Source organism: Myotis daubentonii, chromosome 8, assembly GCF_963259705.1.
Source record: "Myotis daubentonii chromosome 8, mMyoDau2.1, whole genome shotgun sequence".
Lineage (NCBI taxonomy): Eukaryota > Metazoa > Chordata > Mammalia > Chiroptera > Vespertilionidae > Myotis > Myotis daubentonii.
In genome coordinates, this window is record NC_081847.1 from 7,488,992 (window position 1) to 7,508,927 (window position 19,936).

Here is a 19,936-nt window from a genome sequence, read left to right on the forward strand (position 1 = left end):
CGCTACCTGGATTTAAAGGGCCCTGCTCGGCGAAGCTGCCCTCCCGCCCTTTCTGGGCCCCTTTCAGCCCTGCGTGGCCCTGGCATCGCGGGCGTCGCGCCCCCTTCCTCGCCTTGGCAAGTCCTACCCTACCTGTCCGCTCGCGGTGCGCCCGCCCTAGCACGCTGCGCGCCCTGAGCGCCTCGGGGCCCTTCTCCCCGCCGCCAGGCGCTCCCTCGCTTTCAGTTCTGGCTGGAGCTGGGGAAGAAACGTTGCCATTGCGAGCTTTCTATTTTAAATATTTAATGATAGGTCCCGGGCGGGCAGAATCCATTTTCAGCGTTTATCACATGTGGTGTGTAAACCACGGCTTTCGGCGATTGGATGGCGCGGGATCTCCGAGCAGACGCTGCCCGGGGCGGCTGGGGGACCCGGCTCCGGACTGGAGCCCTAGGGCCCGGGAGACCCGAGGCTGGAGCTGAGGCTGCGGCGGGGCGCCGCCTCCTCCATCTGTGCACGCACACTCCCCAGACTTGCTCAAACTCACCCCCGGCAGCGCTCTGTAGGGCTGATGATCAAATATTTGGTTTCCGAGATAACACGCCCCGAGAGCGCTGTTTCCTGAGCCGCTTTCATTCTACACGTGTAACTTGCTGTGAAAATCCGAACCGAGTCAAGACAGCAAACTCACGCCCAGGGGCGCTGTGTCAACATGGAAATAATGATACTCAAGCCCCCCGCCGGGCACTGGGGGCGTGGATGGAGGGCTCAGGAAAGCCCGGTTCAACCTTAATGCTTCCCCCTTTAGATAAGGTCCCCGGGGTTCCCGGAATACCATTGTCTGTCCTAAATAACAGCCAAAAGTCAAACAGTGAAACGAGTCTCGGCCAGCAAGGGGTGGGAGGTTTGGATGCCAAAATAATTTCAAGAAAGTTTAAATTCTATTAGGCATCCTGTTAGAATGCGGCAGCTGCATATGTCCTCATTTAAGACAACCTCCAAGATGTATGAGGTGGAAAAAAGCAAGGTGCAGATCAGTGGGGTTACATAATGTGCTTGTATATCATCCCTTCTCACTGGAAGAAGACGCCAGGAACTAGTAATGGATTTTACTGGGGGGGTGGGGGGGAGGGGTGGGCAGGACTGGGGCTGGGGTTTAGGGAGTATGAGCCGAGGTTTGATCTTTCATTGTCTGCACTTGTGTCTGTGTGATTTTTAAAAAATGGGTATTTATGACCTATACCAGAAACTAAAGAAGAAATTCCAAATACAAGTAAATAAGTAAATGAAAGCAGAGCTCTGTAGCTGTTCTGAGGTTGGGGTTAACCAGGCTCCTTGCTCTGGCTGGGATTTATGGCATCCCATTCTGTGTTCTGTTGGGTACCCGTGACTCCCAGTGAATACAGCAGGTCCCAGCGGCTGCCTTCAGAGCCTGGCTAAGGTCATTAAAAAGGTATTTGTAAGCCCTGGCTTTGCAAATGCCATGCAAAAAGTACTCAGTTAGCAGGGCCAGACCTGGGCACCCCACCCCCTCCATTGGAGAAGGACTAGGTTGCCAACTGGGTGCCCCTGGGGATCTTGGGGCAGGGCTGTTCGCTCCCCTTGAAGGTGGGAGCGTGCTGGAGCTTGTTTGGGAAGGCCAGGCCTGGGTGGTTTTCCTCCTCTGCTTGTACACACACCTTTCAACCCCCTTAGTCCCATTTCTTTCATCTTGAAAGGACAAAGACCGGCTTGTCTGAGCCTCCTAATCGCCGGGCTGGCTTTGGGGTTTGTGGGACAGTCCTGACTTTCTCAGGTCCTGCTTTCGGGAACATCACTCCAGATTAGATGGCAGCGTCGCTTTTTAACAGGGTGCACTGACCTTGTTTTCTTTCTCTCTCTGTCCCTAAAACTTGAGGACATTAGTTGGGTGAAGACCCGGACTGCAGTTTGGCAAGACTCTTCTGTCCACGCTTCTAAGGTTGACCTATTTCTGCTCAGCACAGGAATAAACTGCCCTTCCATTCTGTTGTGGTCCTGGAATTCCTCCCCAGGAGCCGCTTGGGGGTGGTAGTGGGGTTGGGGGTGGGGGTGAGGGTGGAGGGGGCAGCATGTAGGAAACGTGCCAGGAAGCTGAGTTTGCTGAGAAAGCACATGATTTCCCTTGGATTGCAAATCATATTGATCGGTAACCTACAGAGTTTTCTAAAGGTGTGTTTAGTCTCACACTTCACCTAAGAGTGAGAAGATGTCACATCCATATCAAACCTCTGCTGGTTACCATGCAGGGGGCCTTGGGAGGCCCTTGGTGGAGATGGTGAGAGGAGGCTGACTCTTCACCGCCCGCCTCCCTGCACTGATCCCTCGCTGTCCTGCAGGGCCCCGGAGACCTCTGCCTGGATTCTGAAGGCTTTTGCAGACCTGGTGCATTTGTTCTTCCTTCTCTGTGTAGCCAAATTGGCTTTTGTTCCTATAAGTCCTCGGAATTCAAGCTCTTTGCCAGGCTGATTGGGATCTAAACTAGAGAGGGAACTAGAGGAGAATTTATGACAAAACCAGGTGCTAAGAATGAGGACTTCAGACCGCACCTTATGACAAAGACCAGCCTGAACAATAATGCCCAGTGCGATGCTGGTTGAGCCCGGCGGACTGAGACTCCCATCTTCCCAACCTGGGCCCCTTAAGTTCAAAGGCGAGATTTGTAAACTGGTTTGGATTAACAAGCCCCCAGCCCCTCTGTGTAGACTTAATTTTTGGAATTCAAAACAGGCTACCCTCTCTTAAATAGTCCCCAGGCAATGTGAACTCTCTAGACAAATCCCCAGATATCTTGGCCCCTCCCCCCAGCCCCTTTCTTTCTGGAATCTTCTAAAGAAGCCGGCTGGCATGAGGGGTGTGCAATGCATGTTTATCTCTGGTTCCAGCCTATGAAGCAACCAACTTCGTTTAATCTTTGAAGCTAAGTTAAAAAAAAAGAGAGAGAAAGTTGGAAACCTATCATTATTGGACCCCATGTATAGAAGTGGCTTTTGTGAATGCAGCGAAGAGCAGCAAGAGGCCTTGCTGTTTGACTTTTCCTTTGTACCATCTGGCTATCCTTTTTGTTGACAAGTGTTTGGCATTAAGAGCTCTCCTTTTGCCCCTTAAGAACAGGCCCTACCACTGTAGAGCATTAGAAAAAGATTCTGTTACAGTTTAAAAATTTCCTTCAGGGAGTGCTCCGGGAAGGGAGCAGGCTGCAGGCGGTGCAGCTGTAACCTGGCTTGTGTTAAGATTTGGAAGGGGCTGTTCCACATTCCAGCACTCGGAGCTCCGGCCCTCACTGGGAAGCAGCCAGAGGTTAATATAGATGTCACCCAGGCTTTCCCTTCCTTCATTCTTTCTTTCTGCAGAGAGTCTTCACTCGAGGAGTGCACCAACAGCTGTGTTTTTAGTAACCCTTTCAAAATCACTTCTTTTAAACCTCATTTTCCTGCTTCTATAAATCAAAAATCTTTTCCCCCCTCCCTTCTCCCTAGGATATATGTGACCCAGATTTGAACTTTTTTTGATCTTTGTATTTCTCTTCTGGAACCGAAGCAGGTTAAGGCAGAGCCCTGGATGCCAGCTTGGGTGGCTATTTTTAGTTTTTATTCCAGGCTTGTCATTCGGTCGGGGAGTGGCCCGTGGAAGGGGTAAAGGAGGTGGCCCCAGATACGAATGGATTCCCGGGCAGCCCAGGGACGATGCTCTGAGTGCACGGAGAGAAGAAACTGCTTCTGGGATGCAGCTCCTGCGAGCCCCAGCTCGGGGCCTTCTGTCGGGGAGCAGGCGCTCAGCCTCCGCTGAGATAAACACAGCTGGCGCTCGGGCCCTGACCACCGGCATGCCTGCGCTGTGAGCGCGCATCACATGGCCGTGAACTCAGAGACAAGTGATGACTTCATTCCAGGGAGAGTCCATCTGAGTTGATTGATCACCCCTATTACTTTAATTTTCTCCCCCTATTGGGTAAGGTCATTTTTGGCCCATGGCAAGAATCAGAGTGTCCTGACACTCCCCAGCCCCCACCCTTCCCCAGCCTGCCCATCCGTTTAACCAGCTGCGTGTTTTGAATGGAGAGTCCTTTGCACCACATGTCTCGCCATGTTCACTTTTTCACAATCACTCTGCGGACCTGGCTGGGGGCAGTTTTTGTGGCGAGTTGCTGCCACGCTTCTGCTTAATGCATTCTGGCAGTGTCACCGGGGTTAGGGCACAGGCAGGGATGTGTGGGACCTGTCATGTATTGTCAGAAGGAATGTGAGGATTAGCCTTTAAAGTGTGGTGGTGGGAGAGCCCTGCAGCTGTGTACACTTATTATAAAAGATCTAAGTCCCACCGGTAAAATCAATATATTGAATTGCATGACCCTCTGCTTTTAATTAGTTTAAACCAAACGTGCCGGTGTCATTTGCCTCCTCTCGCCTTCATGGGGTGAGGAAATACCAATATTTACATAGAAACTGTTAATGTGTGGTGAAAATGATAACACATTTAGCTTTACACACCCAAATTGCCTCGACTTGATGGATCCCAGATCAGCACGGAGTTGTGGGGTGAGGTCACAGGGCCAGGGAGCAGGGCGGTGGGTGACATCAGGGAGGGCGGCTTAGAGCCTGGATGCCGGATGCAGGTGGGTATGGCTGCGGGTGAAGTGCCTGAGGATGCTAGTCTTTCAAGAAACTAGCCGACTCTTTCATTGTCAGACAGACACGCTGAGAGTCACTTGCGCTGTATCTAAAATCTTTTCCCTTAAGGGTTCTTGCAAAATGGGGAAGCGGGCCCTCGCCTCTCCGGTGGTTGGGAGTCTGTCCTCCTGGCCCGCGGGGTCCCTGGCAGGGCAGCTCAGGGCACAGGGCTTCATTGATATTCGAGCTCCAGATGCCTCGCTCCCCAGTTGCAGGAACAGGTTATAGGAAGGGTTCCCGAACTGCACACCATCCCACGCCCCATTGCGGGGATTACGTGAACCGCCCAGTACGAGCCGTGTGCTCAGCTCCACATTCTGGGTTTTGCAGCAAATGGCATTTGACAAATAATATCGGACAAATATGTGATTCGGTATTTCTTAATATGGAACAGATATTTCATAGCTAACCTTCACCAGTGAAAAATTGCGCGGACCCAGTGGAAAATGGCAGCGCCGGTGAATACCAGGGCTGAGCCCGTGCTATCCGCTCCCCAGCGGGCGTGTTGATGATTGGGGGGACGTGGGGAGCGCAGGGAGTTTGACACTTACTTATGTGAAACCCCGAGTAGCATGTGCGATGCCGTCCTTTCAACATTTGCGTTGGAAGGCATTGTGGGGAGCCGCGCAAAGCCTTTGCTGATCCGCGTGGAGTGGATTGAATTAATGACAACTCAGAGAGCACCAGTTTTAGGGTAATTGCTTTATTGTTTTGGAGCCAGGGTGCTTATAATCCGGTTCCTGTACAAACATGTTAACGTGTGTTAATGCATTTCCAAACCAGAGCCTCTCAGCACAACCCTGCTTTTCATTAATTGATGTCGGTAGCATGGTACAGTATTTCAAAGGGCTGGCCAAGTCTAAACTGTGTTTCCAATTTCCTTCCTTTCCTGTGTTTGGAATGCCAATGTTAATTTGTTCCCATGCCGGCGCAGGGCTGCCAACTGCGGCTTTCTATAAAGGGCTTCACAGTGAAGGCTTCCAGCCCTTGCTGATGCTTGGGGCTGCCTGGCCAAGTTTCCTGACACTTTGCAGCTAATTCTGTATGATATATGGAGTGGGGGTTGGGGGGCTTTACTGCCATGTAACGGAAGTTCTCGGTGACAGCAGAGGGTGTGACTTGGCAAGGGAGAATGGCACGGCATCCGCAGTGGTTCTCTTTCGACGCAGCTTAAACCCATGTGTCTGTTTCCACTCGGGTTGCATGTTGCCTGTGTGACCTTGAGCAAGTTACTTAACATCTCTGAGTTTGTGTCCTTGTTTTTTGTTTGTTTGTTTTTGTTAATCCTCCCCCGAGGATATTTTTCCATTGACTTTTAGAGGGAGTATAAGGGAGAGGGAGAGACGCAATGAGAGAAACTGTAGATGTGAGGGAGACACATTGATTGGTTGCCTCCTGCATGCGCCCCGACCAGGGCTGGGGATCGAGCCTGCAACTGAGGTATGTGTGCCCTTGATCAGAATGGAACCCGGGACCCTTCAATCCTCAGGCCGACGCTCTATCCATTGAACCAACCAGCTAGGGCCAAATTTCACTTTTTAAGTACTTAATCTTATAACAAATACCGAGATCAAGCCACCCATGTTATCTTAAAGATGTCAAGAGGATGGCCCCAAATGAATGCACGTTTCCCTCCTCTTTCAGGGACCAGTGAGATTTGAATGAGCACATCAAACTTATATGAGGATAAGGAGAATGTAATGCTAGATCTTTCTCTCCATTTTAGCATTGATGGCTATTTAAAATTTTTACTGCTTGGGAAACTGAAACTTGAGTGAGTGCTGACCATAAAGGAACTCTTTGTACTGTCTTGCAACTTTTCCCTAAATCAAAAATTATTCCAAAATAAAAAGCTTTAATTTCAAAAAACCACATTACTGAAGTATTTCTTCCCACCCCTTTCTGGAAAATGGTCAAAGTACAAATTGTCTTTTCCTTCAAGGGAGTGACAAGCCCAAAGCATTCATTAGCGGAACAGCACAACTTCCCCACTTTTTATGGCAGCAGGTGCAAGGCTGCCCCTCCCCCGCTACGGTCAGGCTGCGACAAAGCCCTGCATGGGTTCAGGGCCTTTAGAAGCCTCTGGAGACCAGAGGATGCAGAGCCCTCCTCTAGGGCCTGAGACGAGGGGTGGCCTTTCTCACTCAAGGCTCCCCATAAATTCCCTCCAGCTCCTTCTACACTGTTTGAAAAATTGACTTAGCGAGTATTAGGTTTCCCTGCATCTTTGAGGTCACGTGTTATTCTTTCACATCTTTATCTCCCCGGAGTAGCTTTCAAGTTTCCATCTTTTGTTGTCAGGCTTAATTAAATTTGGCTGTGAATAAAAAATTGCACTGTTTCCAAAATCGAGGACTTGCATGTTTTTAAGCATTGGAGTTAGGCCTGTACTGTCTTGTAACACCAGCCTCTGTCTTGCTTTCATGTAGTTAAAAAAAAAAAAAATCTAAGCATGTAGCATGACAGGCGGCCTCCGATGGTCCTTTAATGGTCCCCGTGCTCATCTGCCCAGCAGTTTAACACACACACAAAGGCAGGCGAGTTACTCTGTGGTTTCCATGACTTGTGTTTTGGCCTTTGATAAAGGGCTTTTTTCTTGACTGTTTTTACAGACATTGTTAGGCGCCTGCCCTAGCACTGCCTTGCAGATTCTCATGGAGAGGAGAGGCCCAAACAGTGGCTGTGTGTGTATGTGAATGAGGTGAAAATGTCCTAAGAAACATTTGCTAAATATTTTTAACTTGCATCCCCACTAATACATTTTTTAAAATACAATTTACATTTTAAAATGTGATTTACTTAAAAATTTTTTATTGATTGTAGAGAGTGAGAGGAAGGGGGGGAGAGAGAGAGAGAGAGAGAGAGAGAGAGGGGGGAGAGAGAGAGAGAGAGAGAGAGAGAGAGGGAGAGAAACATCAATCTGTTGTTATACTTATTCATGCATTTATTGGTTGATTCTTGTATGTGATTCAAGGTTTTGAACTCAAAACCTTGGCTTATCTGGATGATATTCTAACCAACTGAGTTACCCAGGCAGGTCCCCACTAATAAATTTTTAACTGCATACCCTAAATAGGAATAAATCATGTAACTATTGGTTTAGGATAGCTTGTACTATATAAAACAAAGATTGAAACAGAAATTTAACTAGGAGGCACTAAGGATAAAAACAATCCAAAATTATTTTTTAATTGAATTTATTGGGGTGACCCTACTTAACAAAATTATACATAATTCTATAACACCTCATGTATACACTGTAATTGTGTGTTCACCACCCCAAGTCAAATCTCCATCCATCACCATTTTTCCCCTCCTACCCAGCAATCCAAAATTCTCATGTTACCTAATATACATTTTAACTAACTGATCATGAACACAAATATTTTGATTTTGGTTAATGAGACAAATTTAACTAATTTTGCTATCACTAAAATTTTCAGTGTGATGTAATTTGATCTTCATGGTTCAGCAGTTTGGGATCAGTGAGCTAAAGGTCTGGTCCCAAGTTTTGATCATTTTAATCCTTCATTTGTCTAGTCAACATAAATAGATGTATTATGTCGTAATAAAGAACCCCGCCATCTCAGGAGTTTAAAACTTACTAGGTTTGTTGTTCTCTTATATTAAGTTATGGCTCCAAGCTTCCCAGGTTGATGGAGCTGTCCCTCTTCTGAATGTCACTATGCTGTGCCAGAGGAAAAAGATTATGGGAGTTGTGCCTGGGGTTTTAAAATCTCCACCAGCAAGTGACCCAACACTTGTGCTCTCATTTCATTGGTCAGAGCTAGTCACATGGTCAAACCTGACCCAAGGTGAGTAGGAGGTTACAATTGCACCCCTTGCTTGGAGAGGGGAGCACCAGAAAGAGCCTGGGAAATGGCACTAGTGACCACCACCCATCACAGGTGAAGGCTGCCACTGGGTAAATTGGTGGACATGAACAAGTGAGTTGTTGGCTGTGCTACTGAGAGAAGATCCTTATCTTTAATCTCATCCTCCAGCTATGCAGATTGTTGTTGGGGCTCAGCTAGTGCATTTCCCTCCCCCCGATGTCCGTCAGTTGTTGAAATCTGCGTAGTTGTAGTTGTAATGTGTGTGCCCCCCCCCCCCGTATCCCGATAGATCCCTCTTACCCTCCCAAGTGCCTGCACCCCATTTTGGAGACCATTGTTTGTGGAAGCTTCCGCGTCACTGAGGTATTCACGTGGTTCAGCAAGAATAACCACTTCTCTCCAGTCCCACTTGTAAAATGACTCACCTCTTGAGGATTTGTCTTTCAGCAAAAGCAAGCTTTAGCTTTAGTTCGTGGGGTTCACTACCCAGAGAACTACGGAGCCGGACTCTGGTCCGGGCTGGAGGGTGCTGGGCCCGGCTGGCGCGAATGTGGCCAAGGGCTGCGCTTCTTCCTGGGGCTCCTGGTCCAGGCAGGACCGTGCAGGGCTGAATCTAGAGACTGAATGCAGAGACTCCTTCATTATCTGAATGCCTCGCGGGAGTAAGTCCCAGTGGTGAAGTGGGAGGGCTGAGCGGAGACCTTTCTGCAGTAGTAACGGTGGGTTGGCCTTTGACCCCAGCTCTTGCTGAAAGAAGAAAGGCATTGCCCTCTGCTCCTGCCCTGTGGGGGTATGCGAATGGGGTAGGGGCCACAGGGGAGTAGTCTTGAGACCCAAAAAGACGCTGAGCCCTTGATCTCAACTTTGTGGTTTGGAGCTCTGAAGAGTAAGAGAAAGATGAGCAGGTCAGACCTTTCCGTTCCTTTAACCACCTGCTTCTGATAACCGCCCTCTCCTTGGTCTCTGGGGCTTAAACATCATGGTCAGGACAGAGGGCCCCGAGTGCCATGTACTGGGCTCCCACACGGGGAAATTCCAGAGGCAGCCAGAGACGGATATTTTAACAGCCAGACCTCAAGGCACTGTGCCACCTGTACCAGAATAAGTATTGCATGTTGTTTGTAATAGCACAAAATCGCCAACACTCAGGGGATTGGAGAAATAGATTTGTAGTAAATTCACTTCTCCATTTGTAATAAACTGGAAGGGCATGCAAGGACTTTTTTTTTAATGTATTAACATAGACTCAGAGTGTCCAGGGAGAAAGCAATTTGCAGAAGGATGTTTAGGGTCTGAACACACACACACACACACACACACACACACACACACGGGGCCCCACATAATACTGGGTATGGTTTGTGGGTTCATACAGATGAACCCATGGAAACATGTGCAGCAGGACTCACCCCAGCTGCCTGCAGGAGGCAGGAAAGGGATGGAGTGGGGGAGACATTTGAAATAAACTCCGACTGCTCCTGTCAAGGTCTCTCTAACAACAAGAAGCCCCTGGGAAGTGCAGGGCAGGAGCCTGGACAAGAACATCAGGGGAAAGCTGGGGCAATCCTAAAAAATCCAGATTTGGTTCATAGTGACGCGCCGGTGTTAATATCTTTGCTTTGGCAAGGCTCCCCAGGGTACACTGGGGAGAACTGGGCGAGAGTGAACTCTGTACTATCTTTGCAGTTTTTCTGTAAATCTGAAGTTATTCTAAAATAAGGTTTATTTAGAAGAAAGGAAAAAAGCACCCACTCCTAGGAACTTTGGTCCACTCTTAGCTGTGGTACGGGCTGTTTGTGACAGTTTTCTCTGTTCTTTGTGATGACATTTCCCCAAGCCCCAACGAACCAGACACCCTCCTGCTGGGGGGAGGTGGCTGCCGGTGCCCTGCTTCTGGGCTGGGATCCCAGTGCCGGTCCTAGAGTGTGTTCAGGGTGCCGTACCCCAAAGGCCAGCCACATACCAGTCCCCAGCCGGCCAGCCCGCTCCGCAGCGCCCTGAGACCTTTAAAACCCCACGTCTGTTCAGAAGAAGCCCTGTACAAAGCAGTCATTGGTTTATGGGCATGAAAGGGGGGGCCGGGGGTCGCTGTAGGCCTTTCAGTTTTCCTCTTGGTCCTGAACTTTGTAAAATGCCCCCCACCATCTTCCCCCTTCTCAGGTTCCATTTTCTGCCGGATTTGACCTAACATTTGCTGAGAGAGAAGCCCTTAAAAATGGCAGTGGGGCCTCCAAACCTTCCAGGGCTAGTAAATGTTTATAGGGTAGAGGCCCCGGTTGGTCATTTCCTTTAGGAGGAAACAATAAATGAAGCTACTTGCATATACCTAGTCAAACCCTGAGCACCTCGTTGTCTTAATACAGTATACTGGGGGGAGGGGGTCCAGAAGTCTCTGGGTGTCTTGTGACTCACACCCTAGAGCTTGAAGTGCCCCTTTCAGGTGCCCCTTTTAGGGCCTTCCTGTGTATTTGGGGATGGTAAGCCGCATCCTGGCCTCTGCCCACCAGATGCCAGTGGCGCCCTCCCTCAAGCTGCCAGACAGGGCCAAATGTCGCCCTGGGCGCCCGATCTCCCCCGCAGCCCCTCGTGGAAAATCACTGGTGTAGGGTAACTTCTCTCCAACTCGGAAACTGATTTGAGAGCCTTTGCTCAGACCCACTGGCCCATGGCGGCGAGCGGAGAAAGCAGCGTTTGTAGATGAGGGGTTGTTTTCCGGTTGAGAGGAAGCGAGATTGCGATCAAAACGTGAGCCCTCTTCTGGGAACAGAGCTCTGCCTGCCTTGGAAACTCCCTGGAGACAAAAATGGAGGCAAATCTAAAGATTGGCATCATCTCCTGGGAATCAGAGCATTTCTACAGCGCCTTTCGCCCCAGGACGCCAAAAGACTACCAAACACACTCTGAAAACTGGGCCCTCTTTTTTATCCTCCCCCAACCGCCCTCAGGAGGAAATAGGGGGAAAACCCCTCTCTTACCTGCTCCCCTCTCTGGGCAGGTAACTTGTTGGGGTGAAGGGGATGGGTGGGCAGAGAAGCTGCTTAGAGCCGGGGAGCCCGGGCCGGTCCAGCCTGCTGTCTGTTTCTGTACAGCCTGTGTGAGAGAGAGTGTTTTTACATCTTTTTAAGGATGGCAGATAATCAAAAGAAATACATTTCATAACATGTGAAAATGAGCTGAAATGCCAGTCTCAGGTTCTGCAAAGCTTTATGGAACACGCGCATCGTTTGTGTGGCCTCTGGGTGCGTTCACACGTCAAGGACAGGTGAGTTGTCCCAAAGGCTAGAATGTCCCGTATGTGGCCCAGCATGGAGGTTGGCCGACCCCTGCTTTCGGCGGCCTAAGCCCTCTACCCGGGGAAGGGGCTTCATCTGCCCCCTTTGCCCCTCTGCAGTGACACGCACATGCCCTCTGTCCTCCTGCATGTCCACAGAAGCTTCCAGTCTGAGGAAACTGATTTAAACAGAAACCTCCTCTGAGACATCTCTGCGCCTGTAACATGGGGCGTGTGCTATGGACCCCGTAGACGCCATGGAGCACTTTGCACGGCTGGCTCTTCCTCAACTGGCTTCGTCCCAGCAGCCCCCACCCATGTTGTGTTTGCAAAACATTCTCCTGAAACATGCCAGGTGGTAGTTAAGACTGGCTCGGGTCAGACCATGTGAGTCTACATCCCACCTCTGCTCCTTGTCAGCTTCGTGGCCTGGGGCAGGGTAGTGAGCTCTGGGTGCCATTTCCTCCTCCGGGTTCATTTCCCCTGCCTCCTGGGCTTCTGGGAGGATCCCCTGTGCAGAGGCAAGAGGAGAGCTGAGCACAGTGCCCGCAGGGCACCAGGCTGCTGGCAGAGACACTGCCACTTGCCAGGCCCAAACGTGGGCCACTGAAGCTGGCCTGCCCATGTGGGTCTCAGTGCAGCTGTTGGCATCCTGGGGTGGGGGTTGGGATGCGCTGCCCCTTACTCCGGGACCAGAGCAGGGATTTGGGCCAGGCTGATAGCCGTGCTGATGTGGGAAGCCCTGCTGTGTTGACTGGGCTCGTGACAAAGGAGGAAGCTGGTTTTCTTACTACAAATCCTGCCCTTCTAGAATGCTGCCTCATGCTGCTGAACATCCGTGTTCAACAACGCAGGGTTTAAGGCCGGGGTGGGCAAACTTTTTGACTCGAGGGCCACAATGGGTTCTTAAACTGGACCGGAGGGCCGGAACAAAAGCATGGATGGAGTGTTTGTGTGAACTAATATAAATTGAAAGTAAACATCATTACATAAAAGGGTACGGTCTTTTATTTCAATAGTTGTATTCATTTCAAACGGGCCGGATCCGGCCCGCGGGCCGTAGTTTGCCCACGGCTGGTTTAAGGAAACAGCCAACCGTCAGGACCTCTGTGTGCCTGCCAGATTAGAGCACAGACAACCCCGCAGATTCAGACACTTGACTGTGGGCTGGCCTACTTTTAAAAACAATCCATCAGTCACAGTGACTTGTTCTCTGTCTCCCTCTTTCCTGAACTCTGATGGTCAGACCTCGTAGGGTAGCATTTCTGACGCCCTGCCAGCCCCCCCCCCCACTGTTTTCATATGGACAACTGACATTTCCTCATGTTAATCGAAGACCCACCCATGCCAGTCATTCATCAAATAGCGTGATTCCCACATTTGTTTGTATGTGTGAGGAAACAGAGACCCAGGGATGACATGTCACTTGCCCAGTTTTGTGGACATCAGGTGTAGCTTTGAGTCCCAAGTCACTGGTGCGTGACCTCAGGCAAGTCACTGCAGGTACCTAAATGCTCTGGGCCTTGGTCAGTCGGCTCAGGCTGCTGTAACAAAACACCCTCGCTGGGTGGGCTAACCAACAGACGTCTATTTCTCGCCCTGGGGGCTGGAAGTCCAAGATCTGGGTCCCAGCAGCCAGTTCCATTTCTCTCCCTGGCTTGCAGACACCTTCTTGCATGTATCCTCACGTGGGAGAGAGAGAGGGGGGCTCTAATCTCCTCCTCTTCTTAAAAGGGCACTAATTCCGTCCTTCAGGGTCCACCCTCATGACCTCATCTCAACCCAGGAGTATCTCCCAAAGGCCTCATTTCCCTCTAATGTGGTCTGGTCAGGGCAGCTGGGATTAATGAGATAATGGTAGGGAGTTCTCGTAAAGGGAGGTTCCTTTTGAGGCCCCACCTGGCTGCAGAGTCTTCTCTAGGCCCTTCTGTGATCGTGACAATGACTCTTGCCTGATGTCCCGATAGTGTGCCAGTTGCAAATCGCTGGGGATGCCCGGAAGTCCCTCCTCAGTCCGGTTTGGGCCTATCCATTTCCCTAAGTAGCTTTGCTTTAAAGAATTACGTTTATGTTATTTACTCAGCTCCTATGATAGATTTTGACAAGAGGCCTGGGCACCTGAAAAAAAAAAAGTGTGATGTACAGTTGTCCCTTCTGTGGGGGTAGGATAGAAAATGGGACAGTGAAAATTGCCTTTGACATCCCTTAGGATGCTGTCCTGTTGGGCATAGACCAGGGGTGGGCAAACTTTTTGACTCGAGGGCCACAATGGGTTCTTAAACTGGACCGGAGGGCTGGAACAAAAGCATGGATGGAGTGTTTGTGTGAACTAATATAAATTCAAAGTAAACATCATTACATAAAAGGGTACGGTCTCTTTTTTTTTTAGTTTTATTCATTTCAAACAGGCCGGATCCGGCCTGCGGGCTGTAGTTTGCCCAGGGCTGGCATAGACACTTCCTGTCTCTGGTAAGTCCTTGTAGCTGGTTTCTCTTCCAGCATTGGGGCAGATTACTGCTGCTTCTTTTATTGCACGTGAGATTAAATAATTGGCTTACATTTAGGGCCCATATTATACCAAAACATTTATCTTTAAGCACTAGCACCACCCTCAGGGACAGGAGATGCTGCTAGATATATACCTCCTAAGGCCTGCTCCCCGCTTCTGTGGAGAGGAATGACGCCTCATTTAGAACTTGTTCTCAGTCACAGAACACCTGCCTAAGCACTAAAAATGTGTCATTCTCTCCCATAACAAGTCTTCAGGGAGGTGATTCCCAGCTTGGATTAACAGCCCAGTGATACCATCCAGGTATCCATGACCTTTCCATCTTCCCTCCATCATGCTGAAATTCCTCATGGTTGCAAGGTGGCTGCCACAGCCCCAGACATCACTTCCTCATACAGTCTCACAATTAAGGCAGGAGAAAGGGGAAGGGTCCAATGACCTATCTATGCTTGACTATCTCTTGCTTTCCTAGAAGTTCTTTAGAAGACCTCTCCTTAAGTCCCAAACTGGTGCATAAGGCCAGGTCTTGCTCCAAGGAAAGATGGGAAGGTTTGGAACTGTCCTATGGCCACGGGGGCGGGAGGTGGGTGAGGGAAAGTGTGCTGGAAGTGGTTGCTGGGCAGCCACATTCAGATGGTACATTGTTCCTCTCTCTCTTTGTTGTTGTCCTCTACGTGGTCTGTAGCTGGATTTATAGAAGTTATTTGCACATGTGATTTGGCTCAACTATACGCCCAGATAAATAGAGTCCCTATTCCAGTTTCCAAAGTGTCCAGAGAAGTGTGCCACTATGAATATGTGAGGAGGTCGGTGGCGTGTCCTCTGCAGTCCACGCAGAGACTTTAGTTTCTCTTTAAGCTCAATTCTGTAACAAGTTACAACTTTAACCCTAACTTTGAAGCATTGGGACTCCAGCCAAGGGCCAGTTGTTTGCTGAAAACAAACTATATTTTATCTATAGAGCCCTCCTGATGGCCGTAGATAAGAGGCAGAAGTTCTTGGAAATGACCCGAGCAGGTCAGGATTCATTGTCTCCTGGGAGAAAGCCGCGGCCCGGGTGGGACTTGGTCTGACTTCTGCTTGGGGGACAGGTGGCTCCTGTTTCCCCGTGGGGAGAGGATGAACAGATCAACATACTCAAGGCATTTTAAGAATCTGTGTCATTGCTCGCCAAGGGTGGCGAGCTGCTTGGCGGAAAGGCCTGCCCTGGTCGCGCCTTGCAGGTGCACTGACAGCTGGGAGCACTTTCCCAGTGAGCGGTCCTGGGCACGTGGGTTACCTAGGTCTGTTTGCAAGAGACACTCAAGTGGGAGCGTCTGCTTCTCCTTAGGCCCGCTGGTTGGAAGAGATGGTGGGGGCGGGGGGAAGACGCTGTTCTCAGTGGTTGTTTCTGGGCAGTGTGAGTTTGGTGTGAACCAAAGTACATGTAGCAGAATTCTTTGGTTGTAGGCAAAAGAAATATGTTCAAACTAGTTTAAGGAGGAAAAACAAAAGGGAATCAACGCATCCCAAGCCTTGGGAAAGGACTCATCAGCAACTAGACGGTCCTTAGGGAATCCACGTTATTCTCTCCACATCCCTCAACTCTGTACTGACAGCTTCCCTCTTAGCTCTCGCTTCGCTGGCTCCTCCGCTGCCCTGCCTGTTGGGAGAAAGGTGGCCGTCCACACCCACTTAGTTACACTGGCTGGCCGGCCACAGACTCGCTTTCCCAGCTTCCCTAGCAGGTTCGGATGACCACAGCTGCTGTTCCAACCAGTGAGACACGAGAGGGAGTCTGCTAGGGGTAGAGGGGGGTGGGAGGTGGTTCTGAAAAATATGTTGCTTCCTGGTGAGTGACAGCTGAGCAAACAGAACTCTCTATCCTTTCCCCCTTTCCTGCCTTGACTGGTTCTGTGATGTTTGGAGCCATGGCAGACATCTTGGGACCATGAGGCAGCAAGCCTAAGGGTTAAATGTCAATGTGCGGACAATAATAGAGCAAAAAGGTAGAAGAAACTTGAGTTTTTGATGACATGGTTGAGCTACTGTACCCAACTAGAGCTCCTGGAGAGAGACTCTTAGGCAGCTCAAATCACACACTCACTCGTGAGTCAGCTGGGTCGAAGGGAGATCATGCTACATAAACAAGGTTGCTGGAAGTCAGCCTCCGGCCCCTGGTAGCTGGGTAGGGTGGAGCGGCTATACTTACTATTCAATTATAGTTATGTTAGCCATTATAATGATAACTAGAGGCCCAGTGCATGAAATTTGTGCACTTTGGGGGGGTCCCCTCAGCATGGCCTGCAACCACTCATAGTCCGGGAGCCCTCAGGGGATGTCCAACTGCCAGCTTAGGCCTGCTCCCTGCAACATCCTTAGCACTGTCCTGCCACCACCGCTGCGCTTGCCAGCCATGAGCCCGGCTTCAGGCTGAGCAGCGCTCTCCCTTGGGAGCACACTGACCACCAGGGGGCAGCTCCTGCGTTGAGCATCTGCCCCATAGGGCTCACTGCGCATCATAGCAAACGGTTATTCTGCCGTTCGGTTGATTTGCATATTAGCCTTTTATTATATAGAACTAGAGGCCTGGTGCACAAAAATTTGTGCACTCGGGGGGGGGGGTCCCTCAGCCCGGCCTGTGCCCTCTCACAGTCTGGGACCCCTTGGGAGATAACGACCTGCTAGCTTAGGCCTGCTCCCAGGTGGCAGAGGGCAGGCCCAATCCCTAGGTGCAGCCCCTGGTTGGGCTCAGAGCAGGGCCCGTCAGGGGGGTTGGGGTGCCGCCCCTGTCATGCACAGAGCAGGGCGGATCAGGAGGTTGTGATGCCACCCTCAGTCACACTCAGGGTAGGGCTGATTTGGGGGTTGGGGCACCGCCCCCTGTCACACTCAAGGCAGGGTCGATGGGCAGGTTGCGGCGCCACCCCCTGTCATGCACAGAGCAGGGCCCATCAGGGGGGTTGGGGTTCCATACCCTGTCACACACAGAGCAGGGCCGATCAGGGGGTTGGAGCGCCGCACCCTGTCACACACAGAGCTGCAGGGCGATCAGGGGGTTGGGGAGCTCCCCCCTGTCACTCACAGAGTAGGGCCGATAGGGGAGTTGGGGCACCGCCCCCTGTTACACACAGAGCAGGGCGGATCAGGAGGTTGGGGCGCCGCACCCTGTCACACTCAGGGCAGGGCCGATGGGGAGGTTATGGCTCTACCCTGTCACACACAGAGCAGGGCCGATCAGGGGGTTGGGGCACCGCAGCCTGTCACACACAGAGCCGCAGGGCAATCAGGGGGTTGGGGAGCTCCCCCATATCAGGCACAGAGCAGGGCTGATCAGGGGGTTTGGGCGCTGCCCCCTGTCACGCTGATCCCGGTGCTGGGAGGCATATTACCCTTTTACTATATAGGATAGAGGCCTGGTGCACGGTTGGGGGTCCCCACTGGGGTGCCTGGCCAGCCTGGATGAGGGGATGATGGCTGTTTGCAGCTGGTCACACACCCTTCAGGGTGGGGGTCCCCAGTGGGGTGCCTGGCCAGTCTGGGTGAGGGGCTGAGGGCTGTTTTCAGGCTGGCGGGTGACTGAAGCTCCCAACCGCTCCTTTTTGTCTTTTTTTTTTTTTTTTATTCTGGGCCAGCTTTAGCTCTGAGGCTCCAGCTCTTAGGCCTCTGCTGCTGAAAGCAGGTTTCTGGCCTTTGTTTACCTTCTGTATTTGAAACAATGTTGCGATCTTGCTGGCTGAAGCCTGGCGACTAAAGCAGGTTTCTGGGGTTTTGTTTAGCTTCTATATTTGTAACATAGTTGCTTAGAGTTGCAGCTCAGAGGCCTGCAGCGGCAGGCGGGGAACGTTGGAGTCCTCTGTCACTGAAGCAAGCAAGCCTCATGTTTGCTTCCAGCTGCCTGGCTGCCGGCCACCATCTTGGCTGGCAGTTAATTTGCATATCGCCCTGATTAGCCAATGGGAAGGGTAGCAGTCGTACTCTAATTACCATGTTTCTCTTTTATTAGATAGGATAATAATAATTTCCATGACAACCATTCAGTTGAGGGCTATTATCACACTCCCCTCCCGCCCCCCCCACCCCCCCCATTTTACAGACCAGAAGATGGAGCACAGAGATGTGAGTAGCTGGCCCAGAGTAGCTGGCCAGAGAGTGTATTTGAATTTGGAGGTTTAGTGATCCCTCCCTCTTAGACTTGATCCTGAACTGCTCCTCAGTGAGAATGGGTTTGGAGCAGGTGAGTAAACAGCCTCTAATGAGGGCAGCAGAAGCCTCCTAAAGGTTTGACAACTCTGTGCTTTGAGCACAACATCCCAGTTCTTTGACTGTCAGTGTTTCTGAACCCAAGATGTCTTAAAATTGATAAGGCGGTGGCGTCTCGCCCCCAAAGGGATTGCACCTGCTATGAAAGAGGAACTGTGGCGACAAAGATGCCTTGGGTAGGACTGGACATGGAGAAAGCCAGCCAAGATTCATCGTTAATAAAACTGTTTATTAAAGCGCAATGTATGTACAAGCCATGCACGAATCAAGAATAGTTAGGGATTTTTGCAAAGTGCACACATCTGGGTAAACAGTGCCTAGATCAAGAAACAGAGCATGACCAGCTCCCAGAACCCCCTCACCACCTCACCCAAGGGTGACCATTGTCCCATCTTCTAATGGCCTAGATCAGTCTCGACTGTTTTCAACTTTATGTAAGTTTCCCTGTACAGGAATTCTCTTAAATCACTAATCACTTCCAATGATTCAGAAAGATGACCTCATTTAGAACCAGAAGTCTGCTTGCAACTCTACTAGTGACATTCAGCAGGGGACCCAGAATGTAATTTCAAAACAAATCGTTGGCTTGATCTCGGATTCTGCTTCCTCTACCAGAAGCAGGTTCGAAGGACAACAGTGCAATTTTGAGGGTGTTTTGGTAGTTCACCTTGGGAGTTTGAAGTGCAGGTTGTTAAAATGTGAATGTGAAATGAACGAGGCTCTTGGAGACTCTTACTTTGAAAGGGAGACAGGAGCCCGACATGAAGGAAATGCAGAACAGTCTCCTCCTTTGCTGCACCTGCACCGCCAAGGCCTAATGAGTTTAGGTTGATGGAACCCAGACCCCAGGAAGGATTATAAATTCTCATTTGATTTGATTTGCCTCTAAAGTACCTTAAACCAGCTGCGCCTGCCCAGCTGACCGAGGCCGCTCTGGCTGCTTTGGGGGGAGGTCTGGGCAGGCACCCTCCTGTCCTTCTCCCCACCCCCTGGCTGCTCCCAGGGCCCCATGAGTGCTAGCCTCTGTCTCCTTAAATCCTCACAATAGCCCAATTGCCTGGGGCCTATTAATGCCCCCTTTTATTGGGGGAGGGGCCTGAACCTCCCAGAGGTGGGTTACCTTGTCCTGAGTCACTGGTGGTAATTGGCAGAGCCTGTGTTCAAACCCAGGCTGTAGGTCCCCCCCCCCCACTCCCCCTGCCACTCCCCCCTCCCCCCGCCCCGTCCCTCTCTGCCCAATCGTTACTACTTCTGGAGCTGAGTGAGGCCAAGACGGGGTTTTGTCCTCCTGAGGGAGCCTGTAGGGTATGTTTCCAAAGTCTCTTCACTAAGGTGCTTGAGAACCTGCCCGGTGCCAGGCAAGGGGAGTGTGGTCGATGGTGTGGTGGAGAACACAGCAATAGTCACCATC

General features: G+C 50.7%; 1 protein-coding gene and 1 long non-coding RNA gene across 2 annotated transcripts in view; both read left to right on the forward strand.

Moving 5' to 3' along the window:
• Positions 1-19,936, forward strand: part of LOC132239216 (uncharacterized) — a 106,082-nt gene that overhangs the window by 30,111 nt on the left and 56,035 nt on the right. The gene's annotated exons all lie outside the window — the stretch shown is intronic.
• The window catches only part of BMP7 (bone morphogenetic protein 7), a 75,532-nt gene that overhangs the window by 919 nt on the left and 54,677 nt on the right, over positions 1-19,936 (forward strand). The gene's annotated exons all lie outside the window — the stretch shown is intronic.